Source organism: Scylla paramamosain, chromosome 4 (assembly GCF_035594125.1).
Source record: "Scylla paramamosain isolate STU-SP2022 chromosome 4, ASM3559412v1, whole genome shotgun sequence".
Taxonomy (NCBI): Eukaryota; Metazoa; Arthropoda; class Malacostraca; order Decapoda; family Portunidae; genus Scylla; species Scylla paramamosain.
The window spans coordinates 8,557,501-8,568,823 of record NC_087154.1 but is presented as its reverse complement, the minus strand read 5'-3'; the positions used below and the strand labels follow the sequence as shown (position 1 = coordinate 8,568,823).

Below are 11,323 nucleotides of genomic sequence, written 5' to 3'. Positions count from 1 at the left end.
AGTATTAGTAGTAAATCCGCTATAATCATGTAGGTATTATCAAGAAAAAACAGACATTCTTCATATTTCAAGAGTGTTTAGTGTTCCTGTTTTTTCAAGATTACAAGATTCTATTGCACCAGAGAGAGAGAGAGAGAGAGAGAGAGAGAGAGAGAGAGAGAGAGAGAGAGAGAGAGAGAGAGAGAGAATAGTAGCTGCTGTTGAGAGATTTTGACGAAATGAGAAAAACGTTATTGAAGCGGTGTAGTGGTGGGGGAGGGGATGGGATGGGAGGGGAAAGAATGGCAGAAGAGTGGGGGAGAGGGGGAGAGGTGAGAGGTGGAAGAGTGAGTACAAGTGGAGGGGCTGTAGCGGGGAGTGTATTCAGACATCACTCAGTAAAAGAGAAGCGAGGGGAAGAGGAGGAGGAGGAGGAGGAGGAGGGGCAAGAGGAAGTAGTGGTGGTGCTGGTGGTTATGGTTACGGAAATATTCGCAGGAAGAATCAAAAGCAAGAAGAAAAAAGAAGAAGAAGAAGAAGAAGAAGAAGAAGAAGAAAATGGCAGACGGAAGATGACGAAATGTAATATGAACGAGAAGGAAGAAGTCGCGGGATTGTAATAATGAATGTTATGGTGGAGGTGATGAAGATGATGGGGATGATGATAATAGTAATAGTAATAATAATAATAATAATAATAGTAATAATAATAATAATAATGATAATAATAATAATAGTGGTATAAGAAAAGGGAGAAGAAAAAAAGACGAAGACGAAGAAAATGAAATAATTAAATTGAATATGAAGAAATAAAAAAAGCACAATAAGGACAAAAACAATAAATAAGAGCGTGAGGAGAAGGCAGAGAAGAAAAAGAAAGAATAAGCTTCAAATGTTGACGCACTCCTCTTTCAGTCTCATCTGTAAACTTATGAAGTAGTTGTTGACATTCCCGTCACGCTCTTCCTGTGTTTATTTTGTCGAACAGTAAAGATCACGTAAATTTGTAAAGTTACGGCTACACTAGTCAGTGGGATGCTTGTACTACAGCAATTCGATTGGATTTTGTCCAGAGTTGGAGGAACGATTCCCACCTCCACCCTATATATATATATATATATATATATATATATATATATATATATATATATATATATATATATATATATATATATATATATATATATATGTTAATTTCATTGGTTCTATTCCAACGAAAAAAAATATCAGTTTCATATTAAAATTTTGTGAAATCTTAAAAAAAAAAGTTTTATTAATTCATAGTAGGTTATTTATTTGTTACGATTCAGCATTTCTATTACACCTTTAATTTGTTATTCAAACAATCTGTTTCCAAAATTGTCTATTGCTGCTTTTTTCTAAGGTATAGTACTTGTTTGCTTCGTCTTTACAAATTAATGTTTTTTTTTTCCTTTTCTTTTCAGATCCATTGCCCGCGCCAGTAAGTACTCATTGGTTACCTTACGCCTGGGGTGTGTGCATGTTTGCTGGACTCTTTCCATTCATTACTGACGAGTTTTTCGTTCGGAATCATTACATAGACTTTCAGTGCTCGACTCACTAGTGTCCATCAACTTACACGACAATGTAGGCTTCAGTAATAATGGTGCTGCTCTTGTGCATTTGTATTAACATTAGATTTACTTTAGCTGTACTGCCATTGTCCCTTTGGGCCTATTTCGCATATTCGCGAGTAAGTTCATCACTCTTCGTTGAGTAAAAGGTTTATACGCTGCAGTCTGCTAATACTCGACGACTGGTCAAGAGTTTGAGAGTGTCACCGAGAGACCATCCACTGTCCTAGTGGCAGGATAAGCGTTTTGCTGAGTTGACTGACGACTGTAACAGACTAGTTCCCAGCTTTCAACGACAACGACTGCGCCGACTAGTAGTCGAATGAGTCTAAGATTTGTTGGTCACTTTCGTAATTTAAATAAATTTCTATAACTCTGTAGGTATTAATTGCCGATTGGTCGCCAACTTGGTCTGTGATTGTTTACGGTTAGGCTGCGACTGGTGACCAAATGCCTCTCAACGTCCGCGAATAGCGGGAGACTTTGCCTCAGGTTAAATGCCCGTGTGTGTATGTGTGTATGTGTGTGTGTGTGTGTATGTGTGTGTGTGTGTGTGTGTGTGTGTGTGTGTGTGTGTGTGTGTGTGTGTGTGTGTGTGTGTGTGTGTGTGTGTGTGATTGCTGTATTGTCAACAACTTATTGTAGACTGGTCGTAAAAAGTCAGACTTTCGCGGAAGTATCACCGGCCAGTCGAGCACAGCCTGCGACACTCCAGGACAGTCCGCCGATAAGTTGTGTGGAGATGCGCAGACAATTCGTCTACTATTCCGCGACCGATTGTCGATAATTCCTGATAACCCCTGATAATCTCTGATATTTGCCGATAAGTAGCCGACACTCGCAGATACATCGCCGATAAAAGCCCACTAAAGCCTTGTCTCGGCGATTTAGTCTTGAATATTCGCAACTCCACCGCTATCAGTCGCCGACATTTCTCGATATTCGCTGTTGAGTTTCTGACAACAAACAAATTCCGTACCTTGTTCGGCGATTTGCGTGAACGTATCCTTAACTGTTTTGGTTTCTCGTGGAAAAGAATAAAACATTGTGGTGCAAGTTTAATTTCACATTACTAATGCCAACATGACTGATCGACGTATTTAGTTTTTCAGTACATGTAGCTTTACTTTCGCCCAGCAACACCACGTGGGATGATGTAAATAGCAGGTGTCACACTCCATTATTTACAACCGAAAGGTCAAGTCTCTAAATCTACTCCACTATTTCACTGACTAAGGTCAGTGAAACATTTATAGTGAATACCTAGTGTTCCCTAAATCATGATGTTTTCTTCAGGTTTGATTGTGTGTGTGTGTGTGTGTGTGTGTGTGCTGTGTGTCCACGCATGATATACAGAGATATCACACACATCTACACACATGTACACACACACACACACACACACACACACACACACACACACACACACACACACACACACACACACACACACACACACACACACCAAGCCTTCCTGAAATGTGTGGGGCGGGAGACACAGGAGCCAAGAGGTGATCCGCGTCACAGTGACCACTCTGTTATTATCCGTCATTATTATTATTTTTCCATCTGGTCCTCGCCTTATTAGGAGCGAGTCACTGTGTGTGTGTGTGTGTGTGTGTGTGTGTGTGTGTGTGTGTGTGTGTGTGTGTGTGTGTGTGTGTGTGTAAGGCTTTCCTTTGTCCTTCATTTGCAAGCTCGTTGAGAAAGGTCTGGCTTTTTTTCTTTATTTCTCGCAACAAGACCTTGACCTTTATTCAAGTATTTCTACTGTGTGTGTGTGTGTGTGTGTGTGTGTGTGTGTGTGTGTGTGTGTGTGTGGAAAGGGAGAGGAGGGGTAATTGTTGTTGTTGTTGTTATTATTGTTGTAGTTCTTGTTCTTGTTCTTGCTCTTCATCTTCTTCTTCTTCCTCCTCCTCCTTTTCTTCTTCTTCTGCTTCTCCTTCTCCTTCTCCTTCTCCTTCTCCTTCTCCTTCTCCTTCTCCTCCTCCTCCTCCTTCTGCTACTTCTGCTTCTGCTTTTCCTTCTCCTTCTCCTCCTTCTCCTTCTCCTTCTTCTCCTTCTCCTTCTCCTTCTCGTCCTCCTCCTTCTCCTTCTTCTCCTTCTCCTCCTCCTTCTTTCTCCTCCTCCTCCTCCTCCTCCTCCTCCTCCTCCTCCTCCTCCTCCTCCTCCTCCTCCTCCTCCTCCTCCTCCTCCTCCTCCTCCTCCTCCTCTTCCTTCTCCTTCTTCTTCTTCTCCTTCTCCTTCTCCTTCTCCTTCTTCTTCTTCTTCTTCTTCTTCTTCTTCTTCTTCTCCTTCTCCTTCTCCTTCTCCTTCTCCTTCTCCTTCTCCTTCCTTCTTCTTCTTCTTCTTCTTCTTCTTCTTCTTCTCGTTATTATCATCATTATTATTGTTACCATTTGTTGTTGTTGGACAGAAATAACATGAAATAACAGGAAAGTTAAAACCCAACCTGATTTTTGGACAGAAATAACATGAAATAACAGGAAAGTTAAAACTCAACCTGATTTTACTCGAGAAATTGTAAAAGAAAAGAAATAAGTAAATAAATAATGAATAGATAAGTATAAAGAAAAAATATGGAATAACTGCTGAAGGAAGTACAATTAACATTTCTTATCAATATCAGAAATAGTTAACAATTAGTAAAACAGATAAGAGAAGATTGTTAGTTTCAGGAGGCTTGCCACTTTTGTGATACCAGAGTCGAGGAAGTGTGTAGCGTGATGGGACAACGGAATGGAAGTTAAGGACAGCGATTGTTGGAATGACTTTACGGAACAGAGATAAAGCACAAGAACTGAAAGAATACAGAGGGAAGAATTAAGTGAAGAAGAAAATGAGGGAAGTTGCAAGAGGTTAGTAGAGCTACAGGTGGCAGCTACCCGTACTCACATCCACTTTTCATCCCTTCCTATAAATTTATCTAATTTTTCAAACCCCCGTATTGATTCGCCACTAACAATCTGATTACTGAGACCATTTCAGTCATCCATCACTCTATTTGAAACCCAATTTCTTCCCATCACCATTTTGGATTCAGCTTTTCAGCAAGGCAAAGGAGAAACTTCTAAGACGGAGAGACGTACCAGTGCATATAATGTTCTCAAATTTTCTTGGGAATTTGAAGAAGTCTTAGAAGTGAAGAACATGCATAAAAAAAAAAAAAAGAATAAGTGTCAGAAGTGAGATGAGTGGAGAGAAGTGTTAGATTGAAAGAATACAGTGGAAACGTAGTGGAATGTGTGCTTTGAAGGATTTAAGAGTATTTTTAGGAGAGCAGATTTGGAAAGAGAAAGAAGGGGCTTGGGTCTTTGGATGCAAATATGGGTATGCATGAGGGATTGTTGTGCCAGCTGCTTTTTATGGGTGCGTGGGCCGGGCGGCAGATACAAGACTGAGGAGGAGAGAGAGAGAGAGAGAGAGAGAGAGAGAGAGAGAGAGAGAGAGAGAGAGAGAGAGAGAGAGAGAGAGAGAGAGAGAGAGAGAGAGAGTGGCGGGCTGAAACTGAGGTGCTTGAGAACAGTTACTAGCTTGCTGACTATTGGAGCTAACTTGGCAGTGAGAAATGTTAAGTTTAGAATATGCAAGAAAGTGCTACGTGTAGATCAAGAAGACGAATATAAGGAGGACGATAAAAAGAAGTTATACACTGGCCTGACGATTAACGTTTTGGAAAGCAATAAATAGCATGGATCAAGGCAGCCCACAGAGTAAAAAGATTATATTATTTACACGAGAAAGGCAATGGAGAGAAAAAAGCAACAAAATTGGGCAACTTTGTGAAAATTCTTTCTATTTGGATGCAGGAAATTGAGCGGACTTTTTTTCTGTGTCCTTTGGTAGTCTCTTTGACACTTAAGAAGAAGAAAAATATTACCAGCTGTATATGTAACATTGCATAACATAATCATCCTCACCACCACCACCACCACCACCACCACCACCACCACCACCACCACCCACCTGGAGCAGCGGCAGGACAGTCAGAGAAGTAATGAGCGGCAGGTCGTGACTGCAGCCTTTGTAGCCCCGCGTCACTTACACGCCCAAGAATAGACTGAGGGAGACAAGGCTCGTCACGGGTACATAAACTTTGAGTCAGGAGGTTGCAGGAGTTGCAAGCCCCTCTGTCGATGCCGCGGAGAAGATACCACTAGGAGGAGGAGGAGGAGGAAGAGGAGGTGGTGGTGGTGCTGGTTACATGAGAGGGAAAGTCTGGAGGGGAGAGGGGCAGGGGGAACAGATAACAGTGACGTGTAAGAAGGAGATATCGAGTTACGATGACGCGATTTATCAGCGAAATCCTCTGCAACGTGTTACGAAATCTCCATGCGAGGCGAGCGATACAGTCTATTGTGGCGCGAAATGTGAAGTATTGTGCTCGCCAGCAGAAGTGGCCGCCCGTCCGTCTGTCCGTCCGTCAGTTGTGTCCGTCCGTGTGTGCCCGTCTCCCCGTCCCTTCGCCCTAGTGCGGCAGAGAGACAGTGGCGATGCGTCCCTATTGTTTGTCAGCGAGTCCTGTGTGTGAGATATAAAACGATGCCCTTTGTGTTTTGCTCTCCACCACCTCCCCGCTCTCCTCCAGTCCTCCACTGCCTCCACTGCCCTCTCCTCCCCGCCCCGCCCCGCGCCCCTGCCCTCCCTCCCTTTGACACGCACATAAGCACTTCAGCCTCAAAGTCATCTCTGTCATCGCGGCAAGGTCAAAAGTTTCCTGACCTGGACATGAACGGTATATGGATGTACGTGCTGCTACTGAAGGGCCACGCCACCACCACCACCACCACCACCACCACCTGTTCGTCAGCCAGCATCTATATAGTGTCCTGTGTCCTGTGTCAAGTGTCAAGACTTCCTCCTCCTCCTCCTCCTCCTCCTCCTCTTTTTGTGGTTATTGGCCTCCACGTCTTCGTCCTTGTCGTCGTCTTGGTCGTCATCCTCGTCCTCGTGCTCTTTATCATCTTCACCTGATCTCGCGCTTTTGTGTTCCTCTCCTCCTCCTCCTCCTCCTCCTCCTCCTCCTCCTCCTCCTCCTCCTCCTCCTCCTCCTCCTCCTCCTCCTGGTTCCTTCTCCTCCTCCTCCTGGTTACAGTTCACCTGCCCACCTTTTTATAGACTCATCTTGCATTCACTTGGCTTCGATGCACTGCTACGTCTCGTATTATAAACTACTACTACTACTACTACTACTACTACTACTACTACTACTACTACTACTACTACTACTACTACTACTACTACTACTACTACTACTACTACTACTGACAACGATGATAATAATAACAACAATAAAAGAGCATTAAGGATAACAATGGAATATTTTTCCAGGACTAGGTAGATAGTGCCTCAGGACGTGGCTGGGAAGGGTAAACACGAGTCTCTGCAGTGTTTTTTTTTTTTTTCTTTATCCGCAAAGCCCGTCATGTGTGTGTGTGTGTGTGTGTGTGTGTGTGTGTGTGTGTGTGTGTGTGTGTGTGTGTGTGTGTGTGTAAAGAGAAATAAAGTCTCGTTTTGTTTTGCACGAGTGTAGGGTGGCACTAGGTATGATAGCCTGCAAGAGGAGCGAGAGTGGGAAGAGGAGGAGGAGGGCAGCAGCGTTTGGAAGGAGAAGCAGGGACAAGGAGACGGGCGAGGAAGATAAGATCGTGAGGGAGGCGGCGACGGCGCGAGATAAGCGTGACCAAAGATGAGATGAGAAGAGACATACTAAGGAGACGCTGCAGAGAGAGAGAGAGAGAGAGAGAGAGAGAGAGAGAGAGAGAGAGAGAGAGAGAGAGAGAGAGAGAGAGAGATCCCACAGCACAGACAATGAAAGAGGATTACAAAAACTTAATCGAAGCATAAAAGTATGCACGAAATTTTGTACCGAGTGACACAGAAAACCAGATCAAAGTTGAATTTCTCGATCCATTAAGAGTATACCTCACATAAAAACACTTCACTGGTCCGTTTTTTATCCTCCCTCAGAAGACTATACGATTCATAAACTCGTGCACCGTATTGTCTGTACTCTGTCTTACCAGTTAATAGTGCGAGTGAATGTAGAGGTGGTGAGAGAGGAGGCGAAGGAGAGTGAGGGAGAGTGGTGTCTCTCTCTCTCTCTCTCTCTCTCTCTCTCTCTCTCTCTCTCTCTCTCTCTCTCTCTCTCTCTCTCTCTCTCTCTCTCTCTCTCTCCATTCACTTGTCAATTCATGTAGTTTATGGTTTGCTAAGTTGCTATTTTTGTTTTTTGCTTTGTGTGTGTGTGTGTGTGTGTGTGTGTGTGTGTGTGTGTGTGTGTGTGTGTGTGTGTGTGTAAATGAAATGATTGATGGATAAAGAGATTGATCTTCCTGCTGTCAAAACGTCAACTTATGTTCACATATACGTAGAACTGAGTATTGTAGTTGTATATTGATAGAGTAATGATAACTATGATGATGATAATGATGACTAATAATGATGATGATAGTAATGATAAAGATAATAACAATAATAATAATAATGATAATAATAATCATCTAAGTTACTACGAGTATTAACATAGCAATTTGTCTATCTATCAGTCAATTTACAGGCCTATTTTTTTTTATTTTATCTATATCTGTCTATATTTTTCTATCTATTTCTTTCTATATATCCATCTCCTTACCCAGCCGACTAACCCACTAACCAACCTAGTTACTACCTACATACCTACCAAACTACTTACCTATCCATCTATCTATCTACCCTCCCACCTATACCAGACTAAGAACCTCCTTCAAGCATCAATCTTACTACACACACCAAATAAAAGACAAGGACCAAGTAGAGCCATGCAGAACCCCACCCCTGACTTACCTGGCCTGCCGTGAACCTTTCGTGACCCTCAATACGACCATGCTCCTCTGGGAAACTTTTGCCTTCCACCCTTGTGTTTCTCAAGCCTTTGTCTCGCCGCCAGCCAGCCAACAGCCACCTGACGAGCCATTCATAGTATACCTGTGCCACACCTCACCTGCCTCCGCCCCGCACCTGCAGTCCCCGTGTCTCTGTGACCAGGTGTAAGGGACGAAGATACAGTGACAGGTGTGTGTGTGTGTGTGTGTGTGTGTGTGTGATATCTTTATCTTGTTACTTTATTATTTTGCTTTTATTATTAAGTACTTTTTTTCATCCGTCATCGTTACCTCTGCAAGACTCAAGGCGCAACACTTGTATCAAAATTATATCGGGTATTATAAAATAGAAATCATGATGTGCTGTCATCCACATAACCTCAACTAAATTAAAATACAGATACACCAAAGTTGCAGTGATGCTTTCTAATTCATAATTCCACAAGATCTTACAGGTATTTTATGATCAGTTACGAAATATACCAAATTTTGTTAAAAATCTGTACAGTAATTTTAATTTCTACGTTTCATGCAATTATTTAATATTATTCTAAAACGTCTATTTCACACACACACACATAAAAAAAAATATATATATAAGCTTCTCAAGACTTGTCTAAAGGTGATGTTTCACCGCGGCGTGAATATTTTCCCTCCCGCGTGACAAGTTTTTCTCGAGGTGATGATGTGATGCAAATTGGCAGGTGCATTAGTGCCCCTTGAGTAACGCTTGGGAAAATGGACTTGTTACTTAAGTACTAGATCGTACAGAAATGATAAGAAAATACATACAACTTTGTCTATTGCCAATATTAATTAATATTCTTATCTCTCTCTCTCTCTCTCTCTCTCTCTCTCTCTCTCTCTCTCTCTCTCTCTCTCTCTCTCTCTCTCTCTCTCTCTCTCTCTCTCTCTCCTTTCACTGTAACTAGTCCTACTTCTACTAATAATTTTGCTACTACTACTACTACTACTCCTACTACTACTACTACTACTACTACTACTACTACTACTACTACTACTACTACTACTACTACTACTACTACTACTACTACTACTACTACTACTACTACTACTAAATGGAATCAAACAGAAGTACTGTAAAGGAATTCTCAGAGTTGGATGTTTTTAATACAGAAGAGTATAAATACAAGAGTAACTGGCATGCAACTTACCTTTACACAAAATTTAGGAATACAAATTTAATGCGATCCAAACACGTTCACCTCTATAACTATTTGAAATACTTATGATGTAATTAATTTACTGACTCTGAATATTCGGTCAGTTCCTACAAAATTCCATTCCTTTGTTGATAATCTTATGCAGTGTTGGCACTAAACATAACATCCTTGGCTTCACAGAAATCAGACTTGACCGTAATCTTTCTCCTCTGCTAGTTGCCAATCTACACCTTTTATATGCTAATAGCAATAAAACTTTACTTACTTACTTACTTACTGACACACACACAAACAAACACACACACACACACACACACACACACACACACACACACACACACATATATATATATATATATATATATATATATATATATATATATATATATATATATATATATATATATATATATATATATATATATATATATTATATTATTATATTTTACGAAATGATCTGGAAAGTAAAAAGGACTAGATTTTCATATTATCTAATCATGACCAGAAGAGTCATTAAGGAAGTAAAAAGTTGCATGGCGTGGATCAGACGAGTTCTTGCCTTGTGAATGGTCGTTCCGGTATTTTATGAAGTGGTTCCTGAGTGTAAATTCAGTCAAGGATTTCGCGTCATTGACTCTGAGCGAAGTGGATGGGACGCTGCAGCGCTCAAGGTGAGGTCTGCTGGATCCCGCTTATCTTGCACGGCGCTCAATTCTCAGATTCCCGTGAAAATTTGATAGGCGATTACTCGTACACACACACACACACACACACACACACACACACACACACACACACACACACACACACACACACACACACACACACACACACACACACACACACACACACACACACACACACACACACACACACACACACACACACACACACACACACACACACACACACACACACACACACACACACACACACACACACACACACACACACACACACACACACACACACACACACACACACACACACACACACACACACACACACACACACACACACACACACACACACACACACACACACACACACACACACACACACACACACACACACACACACACACACACACACACACACACACACACACACACACACACACACACACACACACACACACACACACACACACACACACACACACACACACACACACACACACACACACACACACACACACACACACACACACACACACACACACACACACACACACACACACACACACACACACACACACACACACACACACACACACACACACACACACACACACACACACACACACACACACACACACACACACACACACACACACACACACACACACACACACACACACACACACACACACACACACACACACACACACACACACACACACACACACACACACACACACACACACACACACACACACACACACACACACACACACACACACACACACACACACACACACACACACACACACACACACACACACACACACACACACACACACACACACACACACACACACACACACACACACACACACACACACACACACACACACACACACACACACACACACACACACACACACACACACACACACACACACAGAATATGTACTAACATTCATTTAGGTTTATCCCTTGTATTACAAGATTGAGACAGCGGGAAGTGCTGTGAGAAGCGT

General features: G+C 42.2%; 1 long non-coding RNA gene across 2 annotated transcripts in view; it reads left to right on the top strand.

Moving 5' to 3' along the window:
- Nucleotides 1-4,287: 4,287 nt before the first annotated feature.
- Nucleotides 4,288-11,323, top strand: part of LOC135097350 (uncharacterized) — a 97,744-nt gene continuing 90,708 nt past the window's right edge. For both annotated transcript variants that reach the window (XR_010265619.1, XR_010265621.1), the window contains exon 1: nucleotides 4,288-4,432. This is a non-coding gene — a long non-coding RNA (uncharacterized LOC135097350). The remainder of the gene's footprint in view (nucleotides 4,433-11,323) is intronic.